Source organism: Pogona vitticeps, chromosome 4 (assembly GCF_051106095.1).
Source record: "Pogona vitticeps strain Pit_001003342236 chromosome 4, PviZW2.1, whole genome shotgun sequence".
NCBI lineage: Eukaryota > Metazoa > Chordata > Lepidosauria > Squamata > Agamidae > Pogona > Pogona vitticeps.
Genome location: NC_135786.1, coordinates 104,736,029 through 104,749,797, shown reverse-complemented (window position 1 = coordinate 104,749,797; position 13,769 = coordinate 104,736,029). Strand labels below are relative to the sequence as shown.

Genomic DNA, 13,769 nt, shown 5'->3' with positions numbered 1-13,769 from the left:
TAAGCGAACCGCTTACCGATCATCGCAAAGTGATTTTTACCCATAGGGGCCATCGGTATGCGATCGCATTTGCGATTGCAAAAACCTCCTCGGTATGCAGATTCGTCATTATACGGTGCGCTCGTTAAGCGAGGCACCACTGTATGGTTGATACTGTAAAGCTCTGAATTTCTGGTTAAATTTCTTTTATGAACTCGTAGAACTACAGAGACTCACAAGGAAGACTAGCTACAAGTTGCCAAGATAGTGTACCCTTTTTCATTAACTGGCACTTGATCTGTCAATAAGTCACTCTGAGACATTTGTAGGAGAAAGAATAAAAATATTTCATTACTTACAGTTCTGAGCAGATCAACAGCAAACAAACAGTACTTCCAACAGATTAAAGAGAGATGGAAAAGCACTCAGCAGAGAGTCAGGGCTCTCTTTGAATTCAGAGGCTAGGAGGGATGATTGGTAGTGCTGGATAGACAGCCACTTACTGCAGCCCATACAAGTCCCTCCCAGTCACAGAAACTGCAGACAGCAAGCAAGGTTGAAATAAAACTCCAAGAGTTGATCACCTAGTTTTTCTCCACACAGTATAATAGTTCTGCCCTCTGTTCCTTGTGTCATCTTTCTAAGGTAGAGAGAGATTTCAAAAGTATAATTGACTGAGTTTTACAGAGCAGAAAATGAGAAATATAACAAGTTCCACTTGCTTACCAAAAGTGCAGTGTAGTCCTGTTGAAATGCCCTTTGTATCTTCCCCATGGAATGGCCCCCAGGGAAGAAGTGATGTGTCCATTGGCAAGACTATATTGACAGACATTGCATCCTGAGGCACATGAAAGGATCTATCTATCTATCTATCTATCTATCTATCTATCTATCTATCTATCTATCTATCTATCTATCTATCTATCTATCTATCTATCTATCTATCTATCTATCTATCTATCTATCTATCTATCTATCTATCTATCTATCTATCTGTCTGTCTGTCTGTCTGTCTGTCTGTCTCTTTCTTTCTTTCTTTCTTTCTTTCTTTCTTTCTTTCTTTCTTTCTTTCTTTCTTTCTTTCTTTCTTTCTTTCTTTCTTTCTTTCTTTCTTTCTTTCTTTCTTCCTTCCTTCCTTCCTTCCTTCCTTCCTTCCTTCCTTCCTTCCTTCCTTCCTTCCTTCCAAAATCCTACTGGGAAACAGGGACTGTCAACATGGTTGCTTGACAACTCACCCATTACTCCCCCCTCCTACCTGTATCTTAGAGATAATTTTTTAAAAAGGATTTAGAGCATATGACATAGAATGATGAGAATAAATGAACTTATTGTTAATCATCTCTATCCTTTGTTTCCTCAGAGACATGCCTAAAGCCAGCTGAAGAGAATGCTGTATTTGACCCATCCAAAACAACTTTCTTCTCAAATGAAAAACTTCACTATGAATGTAAAGAGGGTTTTCAAACTGTTCAAGAAACTTCAGGTGGCCACATACAATGCACGGAGAATGGATGGGACCCAAAGCCTATCTGTTTACGTAAGTAAATCTAAATTCAATTTATTGAATAGCATACTGGCCTTTGCAGAATATACTATGTAAAATCAATGCAGAACAATACAACATAGAATAAATGAAATTAAACTTATGAGTTCTAAAATTTAAGGTGTATCTACATGTATATGAATCAGTCTTGTTTTTGTTAATTGCCCACTCGAGCAGTAGGGTGTCATTGATGATTCCTGTGAAATTGCATTTGCCACCAATAATTCTAAATAATCCTTCAGAACCAGCACTTTTAGCACCTTTTAGCATAATATGCTGTGACATAGGCAGCCATTAGCTTAATTTTCTGCAAGATCTATTTCCTGTAATTTCTAATATTTAGTCTTGGCTAAAATATGTTGAGCTGTTCTGTACCCAAAGTCTAATTCCATCAGCAAGTATTAATAAAATTTAATATAAATTCCTGCTAATCTATGTTGTGGTCTCTGTGCATAATATATGTGAGTTCTGAGCCAGGACAGAATTTTCATAGCCTTATAGAAGTAAATTTGTTTTTTAGGAGCCCCACTCCCCTTATCATAGAGTCATAGAATAATGAAGTTGGAAAGGGCCTATAAAGCCATTGAGTCCAACACTCTGCTCAATAAAGCAATACAAATCAAAGGGCATCTGTCAGGTGGTTGTCTAGGTTTCTCATGAATGCCTCCAGTGTTGGAGCACTCACCACCTCTCAAGGTAATTGGTTTCATTGCCGTAGTTCTCTATCATTTAGGACGTTTTCCTGATATTCAACTGAAATTTGGCTTCCTGTAACTTGAGCCCATTGTTGCGTGTCCACATTTTCCAGAGTACAAATTATTATTATTATTATTATTATTATTATTATTATTATTATTATTATTATTATTATTATTATTATTATTATTATTATTATTATTATTATTATTATTATTATTATTATTATTATTATTATTATTATTATTATTATTATTATTATTATTGTTATTATTGTTATTGTTGTTGTTGTTGTTGTTGTTGTTGTTGTTGTTGATTTATTTTATTTATATCCCGCCTATCTGGTCGTGTCCATTCAAGGGCAAATGTTATGTTAAACTGAGCAGTGTTGTTCTCTGTCCTATTACAATAAGACTGTCATCTCATCGTAATCGTGTGGCTACTCATTCTATGTCTGATTCATAGACCACAATGAAAAGAGAGAGGTTGCTTATCTATAACTATTGCCCTCAGGACAGTGGCAGCTTGTGACGGGGGGGAGGGGCATACCCTACAATTTTGGGATGAGATGCTCCCTCACCTGCATTTTTCAGAATGGTTATCTGTGTGGTCACACCAGCTAACTTTCCTCTCCTCTGTGGTGTATGCATGTCATCAACTTCCAATTTAAAAAAATGTCATTGTCTGCTTGAACTATTGTTCAAAAAAGTAAATTTCCTAAATTGTAAGATTAGGAGACTTTTACTTCCAAATAAGTTTTACAAAAAAAAAGATTTTATGAAATATTATCTCCTTTTTATGCAGGGAAATCAGTATAGGGCCATTTTCTGAAGGAATGGATATTGCTTTTAATCAAATGTGTATAACCAAGACTTGCTTGGATGAGCAAGGAGCTGTTTGCCTGTTTGAGGGCTCAATCCTGCTAAGAATAAACCCCTATTACCATATTTTTCTGTGTATAAGATGCTCCCAAAGAAAGTGAAGGGGGAAAGCACTTTCCTCACAAGAAAGTGGAGGGGGAAGTGCTTTCCCACTTCACTTTCTTTGCAAAAAGCTGCTTCTCCCCTCCAGGTTTTTGCAAAGAGAAGTGGAGGGGAAAAGCAGGGATCAAAGCACTTTGATCCCTCCCCCTTCCTTACTTCCATGTATAAAATGACCCTCAATTTTTCCTCTGATTATTTTAGGAAAAAGTGACATTTTATACATGGAAAAATACAGTATATTGGTTTCTCATTTTTAAAAAGGATTAAAATTTTAGTGTACACATGAGGTACATGCATGTGCAGAGCAGTGTGCCATGGGAGTGGGTTTCTCTGCTCCTTATGTTGGGGCAGATGTGGAATTAATTCATTGGAATGTAGTCTGCATATCTGTATGCCCCGTCTGGTTTTATTTTTTTCCTGCTTCAACACAGCAGGATTTTTTTTTTTTGAAAAAGTACAGGTCTTACCAAAGAAGCTGGCACTCCCTTTCACCCACCCAATTGCCCCTTTGCCCACTTTCCTTGCCTTTCTGGTCAGTCCTACCCATCTGGTCCCCCCCCTCGCTCACTCATTCATCCATCCACCCCTCTCTGGCACCTGCCCCCAGACCATCACCCTTTCCCTCTTGTCCTCTTGTCTCTCTCTTTCTGGTTTTCCTTCTGCTCTCTTCTCACCAGGTTACACACACCCCCATCTGCCCTCTCGCTCACCCACCTGGCCAGCCCTTGGGCAGTTGTCCCCACAGCTTCCTATCCTCAGCCTTTGCAGTTTCTCTCACATACTCCTCCTTCTCTTTCTGTTATTCCCACCCCTCTCCCATCAGACCCACCTGATAGGAGGAGGAGACACCGGCAGTCATAGTGGTGGGGAGCTCAAGGTGGCAGCAGCATGGTGAGGATGTGGAGGATGAGGAGGCACACACTGCCACCAAAGTTATGGATCTGGGCAAAAGTCCATGTGACTTCAGCCCAAAGTTTTTAAAAAGTTCCCCCTGCTGGTTTATTCCAGCAGTGGAAACAGACCCTCAGTTCTACCCACATGGGTGCTGATTTCAGTACCAGAGGACACTCAAGGATCAGGAAATTTCCTACAGTTTAGAGGAATTCTGTCTCCAGTTCTTTCTCCAGGCCAGTCAAGTTCTGTGGTAATTCAGGTGTCTGCATTTGATACGGCTTAAGGATTCTGCTTCCCACATTTGACCCAGCCTTCCTGCCTGATCTGACAGAAGCAGTGTTGAGATTCCCCTTTTGGTTGGGACAGATTTCAGTAATACTTAACAGAAAGAGGGGAAGAAGGGCAAAACAAATGGCAGACAACCTGAATGAAGAGCATAGTGATAGAGCTAAAGGTGTTATAATAATCTTAGAGGTGGAAGGGACCCTATAGAGCATCAAGTCCATTCCCCAGCAAGGAGCTACAGTGGGGAATTGAACTCTCAACTTCTGGCTCTGCAACCAGATACCTAAACCATTGAACTATCCAGTGTTAAATTCACAAATGTGAAACTGCACTTGTAATCACAAAAAGAAACTGAGGAATGTGATCACATATGGCTCTAGAATAAGGTTTAGGAACTTTTGCCAAAAAATTGTCTGAGCAGGTAGATTTTGTTCTTCAATGCATTTCATTATATTTGACGTATTTTAATTAATACTTTCTTTAGCCATTGAATGTGAAGGCCCTGTTATGGAGAATGGCGGAGTGGAGGAAAGAAAAGACAAGTTTGTGAATGGAGATGTGGTGCGATTTTCCTGTTCAAAAGGGTACACGAGAGTTGGGCCTGACTCTGCCCAGTGCTACCACTTCGGATGGTCTCCCCAGCCTCCCAAATGTAAAAGTAAGCATTTCATAGGCTATTCAAGACATTTACCTTGATATTCTTAGCAGGACCTGTCACACTTTTTTTTACCATGTCTCCTAAGCCAATGCATTATATCGTCAATGTGTTACCTCCAGCTTTTATACAGTGTCCCCAAGTTTTGTTCTGTTCTGTCTCTCTTGACAGAGACTTCTCCACCTGTTAATGGTATTGAGTCAGCAGAAGCTGAATTGAATCAAGTCTAACTAATCTTTAGTTACCTGTAAGTAAAAATTAGGTAGCTGAGAAGACAGGATATTTTGGGAAAGCATGTTAAAGTCTCTTACAATATACTTTGCTTTTCATTATAATAAACATTTCAAAATAAAGGTGAGACTTTGGGGTTAACCCAAATGGGGAAAAATGGGAAATGCATCTTTCATTTCTTTACAATAGAGGACCTCTGAAATAGAAAAGATCTGGGATTCTGAAAGAGAGGGTAAGAAAATGTGTGGATCTCTTGTATTTTGGGTTACCCTACTTTTTTGCATTTTTCTTTCACTCATTTTTGTAGGGATTTCCCTCCATTTCCTTTGTTGTTGGTAAGAAGTCCTGCCAGTCTGACCTTCTCTTGGTAGACTACAGCATGTGCTGCTGGACTAAAGCTGTCAAAGTAGTAGGAGAGAGAAGCACCTCTTCAATGTGCCATAGTTTTGGGTTGGATGGCTGTTGATTATATTGCCCTTAGTGAATGCGAGTATGTTTTACTTTGATTATGATCATGGTGATGATTTCTTATTTTCATTTATGATGTGTGTTTGTTTGTTTTTTGCTAAGGAGTATGATAAGGGGATTTTACATGAAAACTTTAAAGTACTATTAGTGCCTGCAAAGGTCTGTGAATGATTGAATGCTTTTTTCTCATGCACTGTTGTTGCTGCCCTCATTTGGAATGCAGAATTGTCTGTTGCCTTGACCTTCTTTTTTTCAGGACTAGTTTGGAGGTTTCTGTAGGGTTTAATGGGTAGTAGTGGCAAAAAACACAGTAGGAAAAACAACTTAAAAAAACAGAAGATTGGGTATTTTCAGGCTTACAGAAAGGATCTGTACCTGATAGAACTCAAAAGCCAAAGTGGAGCATTTCTATAGACCTTACAAGACAGATAGGTGGGATATAAATAAAATGAATAAATAAATAAATAAATATAAAAGCACTATGAAAGTTTTACCCTTATACATCCCTATTGGAGAGGATCTTAATTGTGTTTGCATAGAGTTTGAGTAAGTTGTCACTGCCAATTTTCGCTGCTAATTAATGAAATGCTGTGGTGTGTCTTAGCTGAGTTACCTGGACACATGCCTGCCTGTATAAGTAAGACTAGGGATGGCATGAATTAAAAAATGAATTGAAAAAATCACTAATTTATCAGTTTGTATTCATCAGAAGTGAATGGCCCTGATGAATACAAATGGATGAGTTTTTAGCAAGTTTTGATTTGCCCGTTCACTTACTATAAAATGCTCCCAGGCACCTAGAGACACTAAAACAACAGAGAAGCTTCTCTTGACTCCCCTCTTCAATCTTTTCAAGTTTGGTGAAGATTGGGATTCAGATATTCGAGTTATACACCCACGAAGTTGGTGCCCCCAGAAAAGTGCCCTTTAGCAACTGACTTGCAGGAGTGCTGAAATTTTCTCGGAGCCAATTGCTACAGGGCCATTTTATAGGGTATTAAAGTCAAGATGAATCAATTTGTTGAAAAAAATGTAAATTTGTGATTCATTAACCTTGATGAATTATGAATCACCATTATTATTATTTGTGCCCATCCGAACTTCTTGTCTGTTAATATCAATTAGCCATGGCAGTTTATGTCAACCTTGTACGACCATACAATTCTGACTCTTCTTATGCAGAAAACTCATGGCTGCAGGTGTAGAAATATTTAGCGATCATAATTTTTTCCATTGACTATATTGCTCAATGAGATAACCAGCTTAAAATCTGACACTAGACAATGAATGTTCAAATATTGCTAAACACGGGGCTGTCTCCCAAATGTTCAGGTTGCCATATGCAGCTATGGAGATGTCAGAACCTGGTAAGAATGCCTGACTTCCCCAGGAGTCCTGTAGAGATTTACTTATCTCCCAGGCAAAGAACAAAAGCCTATGATTTGTCATAGCTGTCATTACCCAAGTAAGGGGTTAATCTCAGAACGAAACTAGACAGTGACAAGCTTTTCCAAACTCATCTAGGTATCCAATAATAAATATCTTCGTTGTTGCAATAATACCAAGCAATGCTAAAATGTGTCTGTCTCTAGTTTTCCTTATAAACGCTATTTCTAGGTTCCATATTTAAAAATAGCAAATCCAAAAAAATATTAAAGACAGTCTTACATTTGTGAGGCAGATAACTGTAGGCTCAAACACTGAAAAATTTATGAAAATAGACTTCCGGCTTGACGCTGCGACGAGATAGCAGCAGGAGGTTAGGGCTCCATCTCCTGGGCTAAATTCCAACTTGTTTGGGACCCGCCATGGGGTTAAAACCACCCTGAAGAGATGGTGAAACAGGGGAGAAACCTGTTGATCACGGGGGAATGGCGATTACCCATGTTTGATCCAGAAAACTCCCCAATCGACCAGTGGGCGGAAACAAGCAGCTGAACTAGCTTGCTTGCAAGTTGTCGGCAGCCGGGTATGAAAAAGTGATAAAGCAGCCTGATTAACATCGTGCTACAAATGGGTGAGAAACATCTTTAAAAACTGTATCTATTTACTATCCCTGGACAAGACAATTTCTACGGCAGAAAAAGCGTCTCATAGCTTTCTCTCATCGTTGATTGAGCTGCAATCAGAGAAGCTGGGGAGAGGAAGAGATGGAGGGAGACACAAGGAAAATAAATTGGGCATTAATTGGACACTTAATTATACTTAAAGGAAGTTTGGTATTAAAACTTAAGAATTTTTTCCCCTGGAAACACTACTGGTAACAACTTTGGAAAAAAATATGTTTATGCTATGTGTAACAGCTATCTAAGGCACTGCCACAATGCCTAGAATCAATGGCCTTAAATGTTCTATGATTGTTTGGAACTCCCTTTCTCTCTGAGGACGGAACTGAATTACAGACAAATAAACCCTAGAAAGCCTAATTTAGCCAAAGTGGAACTTATAAACTGTATCCTGGATGTTGAACTGGATGGGACCTTGAGCCTTTAGGCATGGAAAATTCTCTGTGTCGGAGACTGGATTCAAGCTTAATGGAACTGTATTGATTAATTTAAGCATATGTACAACTTTAACTTGGAATACAATTTTTTTTGACAATTGGAACATAATGACACAACAAGGACTATTTTGGGAGGAAACAAAATCTACCCTTCAAGCAATCTTAGAAATAGTGAGATCCCACAATGAACAGGCAAATTATTCACAGCGGAGTTGAAGAAGACTTATAGTGAACAGGAGATAGGAAATAATGAACAAGGGAATGAGGGGGAGGTGGATGATGTATGCCAACCTAAAGAAAGGCTGGAGGAAATTAATGGAGAAAACCTAGTGGAGTTGAGGGAGAGTTTTAAGGGAAGATAAGGGGAGAAAATCATTAGAATCAATTAAAAATAGCCTGGAAAATCTATTGGAGATAGACTAAATGTATAAATATCTATTGGAGGTAAAACAAATGCATAAAATGGCCTCAGAGGACACAAAAGATGGCAGAATGTTTAGAAAGACAGAAACAAAAATTGAAAAAAGATTAAGAGAAAGAATTACATAGAAAGATGAAAAAGGGAAAAATAGGAAGGTGGCCCTCTGTGTTGGAAAGCATGTATATACCTAACTTCTAGAATTTCAAAGGGGCTTATCTTATATATTAAAAGAGAGAATTAAACTGAATAAGAGAGCACTAATCAGGGTAAAGACATAATATGTTGTTGTTTTTTAAAGGTAAATTGAAGCTAAATATAAGGTTGGGGTAAACAAACCTGCCAACTTATTAGTTCAAAAGCATGTAAATGCGAGTAGATAAATAGGTACCACCACGGTAGGAAGGTAACGGCGTTCCATGTCTAGTCACACTGGCCACGTGACCACAGAAACTGACTATGGCTTGGAGATGGGGATGAGCACCGTGTCCTAGAGTCTGACACGACTGGACTAAATGTCAACGGGAACCTTTACCTTAAACAAATTGTACATAATGAACATGCATTAAATATGATATTGTTATAGACAGGATAGAAAATGTGGAGATAGAAATAGCTAAACAACTATACAAAGAAAATATGTATAAGATGCTCTAGAACAGGGGTATCAAACTCAATTTACCTGGGGGCCACTGGAGGCAGAGTCTGGATGAGGCTGGGCCGCATCATATTTTCTGCCAAGCGAAGCAAGAGCCCGAGGATGCCGCCCAGGAGTTTCCTTAGCTTGGCTGGGGCTCCGAGGGGAAAGAGGAGGAGGAAGTGGGGGGCGCAAGTCCTCGTAGCTGGCCATGACCCCCTCCGGTTCCTTCTTCACTACCACCACCACCAGGATGAAGATGCAGAGAAGGGAGGGAGTGCCGGCGACTGCTTAGCGGGAGGGAGGAGGGCACGACATAATATATTTTTTTAAAAACCCCTCATAGAATTTACCTTGCCAAAGGAGAAAGGCCCTCACCGGTACCCGCGAAATTAAACAGAATGGGGGGCACAGGTGCATGCGCGTGCACACACACACACAAACACACACACGGAGGTCCAGCAACCTTCCTCTGAGGGCCTCCCTCAAAAAAAGGTGCACTCAGCAGCAGCTACCCCCACCACGACAGAGGAATAAACTTTGTGAGGCAAGCCCAGACAGCCTCCAGAGCCAAGGCAGCTGAAGCAGGATGAAGAGGAGGAGGAAGCACCGCCTGGTGCTGAGGTGGCCGCTGGCCGCGCTGGTGCTGGGGGTGCTGAGAGAGGAAGAGAGCCAGAGAGCCACTTCCCTGGAAAGGCAGTGGCAGCTGCTGTTGGTGGCTTGGAGGCACTCTTCGAGTATAGGTTGGGTGCGAGCTCTGCTCAGCGGCGGCTTGGGCGCTCGGGGAAAAGGGCTGGCAGCACACCTCTCTCGCCTGCTCTCCCCCAAGACAGCACCTCTTGCACCCTCCCTCCAGAACTGCAGCCTTCCAGCTGGCAGACAGGCTCATTTTAGTCACTCTCTTCTGCACCTTTTCCACTTCCACTATGTATTTTTTGAGGTGCAGCGACCAGAACTGTACGCAATACTCCAGGTGTGGCTTTACCATCATTTTGTACATTGGCATTATAATGTTGGCTGTTTTATTTTCAATCCGCTTTTTAATGATACTTACCATGAAATTGGCCTTCTTCACTGCTGCAGCACACTGGGTTGACACTTTTATCAAGCTGTCCACCAGCACATCAAGATCTCTTTCCTGATCCATCACAGACAGCTTAGAACCCATTAGCTGATCACTAAAGTTTTGATTGTTTGTCCCAATGTATTACTTTACATTTTCTTATATTGAAACACATTTGCCATTTTGCCACCCATTCTCACAGTTTGGATAGATCCTTCTGGAGCTCTTCCCAATCCTTTCTGGCCTTCATCACCTGAAAATGTTTTGCGTCATCTGCAAACTTGGACACCTCACAAAGTATTGGAGCCTCAGCTTCAGGATCTGTCCTTCCAGTGACCACTCAGGGTTGATTTCCTTCAGAATGGATAGGTTTGTTCTCTTTGCAGTCCAGGGGACTTTGAAGAGTCTCCTCCAGCACCACAATTCAAAAACATTAATTCTTTGGTGGCCAGCTTTCTTTATGGTCCAGCTCTCACTCCCATACATTGCTACAGGGAAAACCATAGCTTTGAGTATGCAGACCTTTGTTGGCAAGGTGATGTCTCTGCTTTTTAAGATGCTGTCTAGGTTTGTCTTCGCTTTCCTCCCAAGAAGGAGGTGTCTTTAATTTCGTGGCTGCTGTCACCATCTGCAGTGATCACGGAGAAAGTAAAATCTTTCACTGCCTCCATATCTTCCCCTTCTCTTTGCCAGGAGGTGATGGAACAAGTGGCCATGATCTTAGTTTTTTTGATATGGAGCTTCAGACCCTTTTTTTTTTTTTTTTGCAATCTCCTCTTTCACCCTCATTACAAGGCTCCTTAATTCCTCCTAACTTTCTGCTATCAGAGTGGTATCATCTGCATATCAGAGTTTGCTGATATTTCTTTAGGCAATCTTAATTCTGTTTTGGGATTCATCCAGTCCTGCCTTTCGCATGATGTATTCACCTATTGGCTACAAATCTAATAAAAGGGGTTTTATGCATTCAACACATTCACACCACATACATACTCACCAAAGAGAGAAAAATTCTTGATTTGCACCATCCAAGTTCCAAAGAAAGTAGTTTGTTACAAAAGCCTTATGGTCTCAGCAGACAAATTATGGTTGCCCGGTCCCCTCCTTTTATATTCTTTTGTAGCAGGTTCCTAGCTCAGCATGCACATTAAATGCTTCTTCGTTTTTCTCTGGACATATGGTCCTTATCATCTCTTGTGAAGTACGCAATGCTTTTAGTTACACTTAATGGGTCTTCCGTCACTTAGTGGACAGGTGTGGAATCTGCTTGCTCTGGAGGATCCTTATACCAGGGTCTTCTTAATCCCCGAGTTTGCTCTCCTCCCTCAATTAGTAGCAGATGGTTTTTGTCAGCTTACTGAAAGCATAGTTCAAAAGGTTCACAGTTCAAGAGTTGAATTTCTCACAATGAGGGTTTATAGGCATAAATATAAAGTCCCGTAGTTCCTCTGGTTCTGTTGGTATCCATCTTTGTGTCCTAACTCTCTCTCTCTGGTCCTTCACTTTATTCCACACCAAACATGCACAAACCTTACATAAAGGCCTCAATAACTTAGATCCAAAGCATCTGAAAAATGATGTCTCCCATTATGAGCCTTCTCTGGTTTTATTTCAGTCTCATCACCTCATGGGTGCATTTGGTGAGGACACAAGAGAGAATCTGTTCTGTCATTGCTTCTAATCTGTGGAACTCCTTCCCTCATAAGGCCAGGCTGGCTCTCTTTCTATAAGTAGGCAAATACTTTTCAATTAGTCTTTTTCTCAGTAATGTCTGCCTTTCAAATGCAGTTGCTTCTTTAGAATAGTTTTTATCCACCAGTTTTTAATTTGATAAATGTTTAATTCTTTATAAATATTTCAAGAATGATTTTTGAGGGGGGCTTTCAATATTGTTTGTTATAATATTGTAAACTGCCTTAGGTCCTCTTGAGAAAGGCATGGTCGAATTATTTTAAATAAATAAATAATAGTAAATAGAAAGAGTAATATTCACTGTAGCATTCATAATATAGAAACAGATAACTGATTCACTGTGCATTTAAATGCATATTGAGGTAAATTGCCACTTGGGACTCCTCCACACTTATCTGCTAACAACATAATGACAATTTCCACACAACTTCTTTCACAACCCAGGAATCAGACAGAAGCTTTTCTATCTGGATGTTTCCATCTGACTTCACTGAAATCCAGTGCATGCAGTCATTATAAATTGGGTTTTTATTATAAGGATAACTACGTGGAAATAAGCCTCATGGGGATTTATTTGGAGCAAATGGGTTCAAAGTTAATGATGTTCTCCTTTTTCTAGAAACGGTCAACCCTTGTGTACAGCCAAACTCTACAAGTCCACACAGTTCTGCTTATGGTGAACTGCGTGAAGAATACCAACATGGTGAGAAAGTGGCATATGAGTGTGATGTTGGATTTGCAATGACTGGACCAAACACAATAGAGTGTATTGATGGGGAATGGACCCCTTTGCCCTCATGCACAGGTAAGTCATCGCTGGAGGAACAAATTTTTCACAAGGATTTATGTGCTGACAGACCTGTTTCCATCATCCTTTAGTTCCCACTAGTTGCAGAGGCTGTATAAGTTTTGTTTTCTGGGTACACAAGAATCTTTCAGTGGATGAAAAAGGGAAGTGAAAATAGTAGTTCTCTTCAACAGAAGGGAAGGAGAATATTGGAAATGGAGAATGGGTTAATTTCCACAGTATGAATAAGACTGTGAGAAGTGCTTCCTGTTGATTTACAGTTCAAACCCTGTGTTTAAACCAAAACTCCAGGATGTTTAGCATCATGCATCAAATAATTACAGTAAGGATTTTGTAGCGAATTGAGATATAGGCTTTCACTGAAAACAGAACAGACTGTTGTCTTTCAGTTTCCTGATACTAGACTGGCTATTTAACAAAGCAACTAAAAATGAGGAGAAAACTAAACACTGATTTACAACAAATTGTGTATGCTAAATTATATGTACAGATACAAAATGTGAAATTATTTTTATAATTTAAGCAGCATTGCACAGCATCTCTCCAAAGTGAGGCAAACTGTGAGCAGGTGATCTGTGTGCCTCTTGAATCTGCCATCCAGGTGTTGTCTCAAATGGAGATGGAGAGCTTGGATGAACTTTCTGCCATTTCCAGATCCCATTGTTTGTCTTCTTAGCTTGATGGATTTTTTCCAGAAATTCTTAACCTAAAAGCAATGCTGGAGGGCTGAATGAGGTATCCCAATTCTAGGCTGCTGTAGCTGGGAAAGGTGGGTGGGCAGTAACCTATCTTAGGTTCACTACTGCCTGACCTTTCGGATGCCCTCTTTCAAGATCTAGCTCTGGTGGGAAGACCAGCTGCACAAATAAGGGCTCCTGGGCCAGTGCCCTTGCTCTCACCCACTCCACCCCACC

The 13,769-nt window shown here is 40.2% G+C and overlaps 1 protein-coding gene across 7 annotated transcripts in view; it reads left to right on the top strand.

Moving 5' to 3' along the window:
- CFH (complement factor H) overlaps positions 1-13,769 on the top strand; it is a 275,435-nt gene that overhangs the window by 89,752 nt on the left and 171,914 nt on the right. For 3 of the 7 annotated variants that reach the window (XR_013544564.1, XR_013544563.1, XR_013544565.1), the window contains exons 11-13: positions 1,340-1,516; positions 4,865-5,038; positions 12,667-12,852. The exons of the other annotated variants lie outside the window; for them this stretch is intronic. The gene's annotated coding sequence lies outside the window, so the exon portion shown is untranslated. The remainder of the gene's footprint in view (positions 1-1,339; positions 1,517-4,864; positions 5,039-12,666; positions 12,853-13,769) is intronic. 7 annotated transcript variants of the gene reach the window in all.